Source organism: Acinonyx jubatus, chromosome D1, assembly GCF_027475565.1.
Source record: "Acinonyx jubatus isolate Ajub_Pintada_27869175 chromosome D1, VMU_Ajub_asm_v1.0, whole genome shotgun sequence".
NCBI classification, from domain to species: domain Eukaryota; kingdom Metazoa; phylum Chordata; class Mammalia; order Carnivora; family Felidae; genus Acinonyx; species Acinonyx jubatus.
In genome coordinates, this window is record NC_069390.1 from 15577148 (window position 1) to 15583189 (window position 6042).

Genomic DNA, 6042 nt, shown 5'->3' on the forward strand with positions numbered 1-6042 from the left:
GTAATGCTACATTTTCATGGAAAACCTATTAAGTACTGCGGTTTGTTTCCAGAGCAGCAGAAGGAGCCAGAGGTTAGATAAGGACAAGAGAGAATTGTACCTACTTGTTTCCTATCCAGTCTGCGGCCCTGCCCTCCTGGCGTCAAAAGACTGGAGAGAATGTGCTTTGGCTGAAAACAAATAAGGAGGGTGAAAATGGAAAGAACAGAGCCGCGCCTCTCTTCAGACTGCTCACCTCCTACTGGAAAGCTCCATCTCATGCCTTTCCTCCCCCAGGAGGCCCACGTTTAGAGTCTGCAAGTGCAGCGCTCAGTTACCAAGTGCACAGCCCGCACGTAGTCGGTCCTGTGCTGGGGGCAGCGGGGAACCGAAGGCGTGTGACAAATCCCGTCCCATGGCACTTGCTGGGCAGTGAGGGAGGGGTGCAGTATGACAAGGACATAAAAGCTAGGAATGTTGGGAGGATTAAGTGGAACCATGTGTGGAGCAGCAGAGCCTGGTGTGCTGCAAGGGCCCTCCCCGAATCTCCACGCCCGCCGTATGGCTTGCACAGAGCAGCCTGTGTGCCAGCAGAAGCTGAAACCAAGCCCCGTGGGATCCACGGGAGGGCACATTCACAGCCTGTCGGGGGGACTCGGGGAGGACTTCACGAAGGAGTGGCGTCTGAGGTTTTTTTAAGGACAGTGAGGATCCTGGGAGCTATTTCCAGCCTTGTCACTTAGCGGCCGTGCGGACTTGGGCAAGTGGCTTGATGGTTTTAAGCCTTGGGCTCCTTGTCTCTAAAATGAGAATCCTACTTTTCTTATTGGAGTGTCAAATGTAGCGCGGTGTCTGATGGGGTACATTTGGTTTTGGGAGCTGTTGTTATTTAAAAGATTAAAAGGGGGGGGTGCTTTACAAGTACAGACGATAGGGACAGGGTCACAGGGTCAGCAGACGCTAGAGTTGAGGGCAAGGGACATCGCGTCTCTATCAGCCCTACCCTTTCCTCTAAGCTGTGTTTCTGCCACGAAATGAACACCCAGAATGGACTCTGACATGGGACGCTGTAAGGGTTGAATGAATGGACGTCCTTCGGGAACCTCAGGCCGAGATACATCTGAGCCCCTCTCCCCAAGCCTGCCCTGGTGGTGCTTGCATTCTCGAACTTGACTCAACCCTTCGTGGTCGCCCTGTTTCCCAGACTGGAAATCCTGGAGAAGACTTCAAGTCCTCTCTGCCTCTCCCCCTACTTCTGAGAAGTCCCAGCTGGATTCCCAGAAATGCCTCTTGACTCTGTCATCCCCGCAACCCCAGCGCCCGGGTGTACGTCTCTGCTGGGCAGCAGCCTCCTATCTTGTCTTCCTGCCGCCAGCGCGGGCCAGGAGGCACTAACCAGATAAAGCTGGGGCTCCACAGCGCGCCCCGGGGCAGGGGGATGGCGGACCCCACAGCGTCTCTCTGCCTCCACGGGCCTCCAGCGACGGATAAAATGCCCTTTTTGACCGGCTGCCTAAGATTTCCCCTCGCGTCCTTAGATCATCCCACCCTGAGCACGAGCCAGTCCCAGTTTTCCTCCTGCCACCTCCCCTGCGCCGCACATGTTTGCCTAGCAGCAGCTGCTCTCTGTTACCTTCCACTGAAGCTTCGTGCAGGCGGAGCCAAGCTGAGAGACAGGGTTATTTATAAGTAGCGAGTGGGTGTCAACTTCTGCAGTCGCCAACGTTTTAAACGAGCCTGATCCCACCTCTCCTCCATTCGAACTTTGAAATTCCCGTCCACCTCCTCCTCTCCCATCTCTTCCCAAAGCCTGCGAGTTCCTGTCCTCGATAAACCTGGAGACCTTGGTGGCTAAGAGATGTGACGTGGGAAGAAGTGTGGGAAACACAAGTGAATTCGGGATCCGTAGACCAGTGGGCAGAGTAAAAGGTATTGAGAAATCACATAAATGTACCTACCACCTAATAGTAGGATCGTTTCGGTGGTCTGTTTACATGTCCTGCCAGTGTATTAGCCCACACCCGCAAAACACCCACATAAGCAAAAATCCCCAGGTAATCCCCGTTTTCCTGCGGAAAGTGAAGCTCAGAAGGGTTATGTCGCCTACTCCAAACCGGTAAATGACAAAGCCAGGATTCAGACCTGGGTCTGCAAGTCTGAGGAATTTCTAAGTGTGCCATGTATATGCTAATTTTGTCTGCATAAATATATGGGAGCAGACTTAAATGAGGAGTCAAACATGAGACCTGATCAGAGGGAACTCGAGACTCTGTAAGAGTGAAAGGGTCAATGTCGGAGGTCATGCTCACATACTCAGAAGCCCAACAAACTGGCTTCATTAAGAAAAGGCATTTATTGGCCCACGTCACAAGTGGCCAGTGGTTAATCCAGCGGTGAAACACGGGCATCAGGATTCCCATTCTCATCCCTTCGGCCCACCGGCCCGTCTGCCTGGTTTCCCACACAGGCTCCCTCGGCATCGCAGCAAGAAGCCAAATGACAGCTCTGCTTACGTGATTTCTTAGAGCTCGTAGTTCCAGAGAACAAGCAAACATCTTCTAGGGAAACCCCAGTAAAAATCCCCTGGAGGACTTTGGCTCAAAACACAGGTCAATCTGTAAACCACTCAGTCTGTCTGGAGTACTCCGCCACTCTCCTGGCCAGACCTGGGTCACAGGCCCAGCCTGCAGGGGTCAGGATCCAGGGTCCACCCCCACTGGAACTATGTCCTTTGAGCTCGAGGAGCATGGTGCATCCAAGGAAGGTTCTCCAAGTAAAGACACCACAGCCTGACCAAAGGAGACAGTTTGAAATAGAAAGGGGAACAGTCCACCAAGGGCGTATATGCACCTCTGAAAACCCATGAACCTGAGATGAGCACAGGGGTAGATGTGAAAGCTGTGCACCAGGATGCACACAGATTATTTCAGTCACCCCGTCAGCCAGATAATATCATTGGTTCAGGTGTGAAAAAGTGGAGCTCAGTTTTGAACCTGCTAGTAAGGAACTGCGCTAGAATTTAGACCCAGATACGTTTGACTCCAGATCCTGTGCAGTTGGCACTGCAGCTCACTGCCAACCTGGGGGAGACCAGTCACAAGGAGCCTTTGAGTGAGACTGACAGATGAGCGCTCGGGAGCCCTGTCCCTGGAGGAGTTCACTCCTGACTGCCCGGCCGTGCTCAGAGGGCAGGATGGCACCAGGCTGGGAAAGCCCCTGCTCTGGCAGCCTCGGCCCCGCACGGCTACTAGCTGAGCAGCTGAGAAATGCTTACGTGCATCAGTACACTTTCCTCTCAGTGGGAAGAAAAGCTACCAGGGAGCTGCCCACCCCCCACCCCCGTGCTCACTTTTCCGACCAAGGGAATGAATTGCCTGGTGCAGCTGGTGTCCCAGGGACCACAGGAGAAAGTTGGTTGGAGAAGGAAGGGCAGCGTAGGGCATGGAATGAATGGATGAATCGTCTTAGAAAATCAGTTGGAAAGGTTGGAGAAAAGTTACGATCCCACGTTTAGAGACCAGTGGGCATGTGGCATGAGAGGGATAAAAGGCTCTAAAATGGAAAATTAGGACGAGCCCTCTGCGGACATCCTTGCGCAGTAAAAGGTGGTGAGCTGAGGAGACCGACTTGGCTCTATAGAAAGCTCTCTGACAGATCCAAACATCAAAAGGAAGGGTGTAAGAGATGGAAGGAAGGAAGGGAAGTCCTGGACAAATTGAGACTTGGAAAAGGTGCAGACAATAAAAGATGCCTTTGGTTATGTTCAGAGCGAGAGGAGTAAAGAGAGAATTTATTACATAGGGTTCCACTTGGGGCTGAAGGTGTCAGGTTAGCAGTCAGAAAGCAAAACACTCAGCCCCGATTTGCTTCATTCTCCCCTGGGGAAAAGCATTACTAAATTGGGTCGAGTAAAGCAAAATATAATTTAAAGGGCATCAAAACTCCAAATAGAAGAGAAGGTAGTAAGAGAAAACCTAAGCACCTCGCCATTTAAAATGAGCTGCAAGTCCCAGAGCATTGAAAAGCCTTTGCAGATAAGATCCTGGAACCCTTGCCAAGGGAGGTCAGAACGCGGGGGAGAAAAAGAAGGAGACCACAGTGCCTGAAGGTTGCAGATGTCCTGACCTTGAGAAAAGAGGAAAAGGTAGATTCTGGAAACTCGAGGTGGGTATATTTGAGGTGAATTCCCCCCGGATTTTTTCTAGAATGTAATATTAAACTGCGGGCTTGAGAACACCTAGAAAAAGAATTGGTGCCTTCGCTAAGAGCAAGATACGGTAGATGACAACACCAACAATAATCCATTATTTATTTGGATGGCCACTAGGAAAATTCCCTGTATGTGGTGTGCCTTGTTTCCAGTTAGACATCAGATGTTTCCCGATTGAGGAGACAGCTAGGGAAACCGTGATCTCAGAGATGGTCCAGTCAGGGGGATTTATAGCCCGTTAATCACTGTACCCCTCCCTTTCCCCCCAGTTGGTTACTCGCTTGATGCACATCTGGGGAGAAATCTTAGAGTTCCCTGCTTCTGACTGTGCATTTGGTCAGCTCGGTAGTTTTCCGTGCCTGCTACACTCACCATATTAGCAGATGGCACTGCTATTGGGAGGGAAAGTTGACATTTGGATGTCAGAATCAAGATTCTAAAATATCTTGAAAAGGGGGGGCTGGAACTAACGGGATGAATTAAGCAGTGGAAACACTTGCGTTTCTTTTATCTATTTATTTTAGCTTAAAACAGTACAGCTGTACTGTCTTCTAGTTCTGCAGGCCACAAGTCTGGAGATGGGTCTTACGGGGTTCAGATGGAGGGGTCGGCAAGGCTGCATTTCCCCTGGAGGCTCTAGGGCCGTATTATGCCACCGCCGTGCCAAGCTTCTCAAGGCTGCTGTGTTCCTTGGCTTGTGGCTTCTTCATCCATCCTCAAAGCCAGCAGCGTAGCATTTTCCAGTCTTGGAAAGACCTGCATTTAGATTTTCTTTTAGTTTTTAATCGGCTGCACAAGCACAGAGTGAAGGAATTTTGACTTGACGCTGGTGCCCGTGGAAAAGGCTGAGGGCTTCCAGCCAATGTCTGTTGGAACAGAAACCAGTAGGAATGGAGTAGCTACCAGAACAGGCAGTGGTTTCTCCCCACCCCTTCTTATTTTAGGTGCAAAAGGATGAGACTGAAAAGTAACTCTCCCTCCTTATAACCATGCCTCCCTCCCCAGGAGGACTCTGCCTCCTGTTAATGGTTTATAGTAGATCCCCTGAGAGATAGTCGATGCAGATGCATCCCTTTTTTTTTTTTTTCACCTAAGTAATCGCATACTGTGTACTGTCCACTTTGTTTTTTGTTTTTTTTTTTTTTCTTAACAGTAAATCTTAGACATTGTTTTACATCCCATATATGAAATGATTCGTCATTCTTCTGTAAAGGGCGCATAGTATTCTATTGTGTAGAGATATATCAGAATTTATTCAGTGGGTCCTCTGTTGCGGGACATGTATGTTATTTCCAGTAACTCTGCAATTACAAAGAATACTACAGTGAAGAACGTGTCATTGCAAACGTGCGGGCAAGTATCCGAGAAACAGCTTTCGAGAAGTGGAACCACTGAGTCAAAGAGCACGTATACTTTTAAATTTTGTAGGTATCGTCCAGTTGCCCAGAACTGTTCCAGTTGAAGCTCCCACTAGCAGTGTATGAATGTGTTTTTCCACCTCCAGACCAATAGTTGTGTTATAAACCTTGCTGTTCGTTGACAACCTGAGAGGGTCAAAAAAATAGTGGCATCTTACTGTGATTTTTTGATTCTAATAGTTACTTGTAGTTTCTTTTTTATTTACTATATTTTTTACCACTTTTCCATTGAGTTGTCTTTTTCTCAGAATTCTTTATATGCTAAAGACATTTGCTCTTTGTGATACGAGTTACAAATATGTCTTCCTTCTTGTAGTTTGTCTTTTGATTTTGTTTCTGGCAGTTTTGCCATGTAAGTATGTTTCTCTTCTGAGCTGTAGGAAAATGGATCCATCAATATTTTTTATGACTTCTGGCTTTTGTGTCATACTTCAA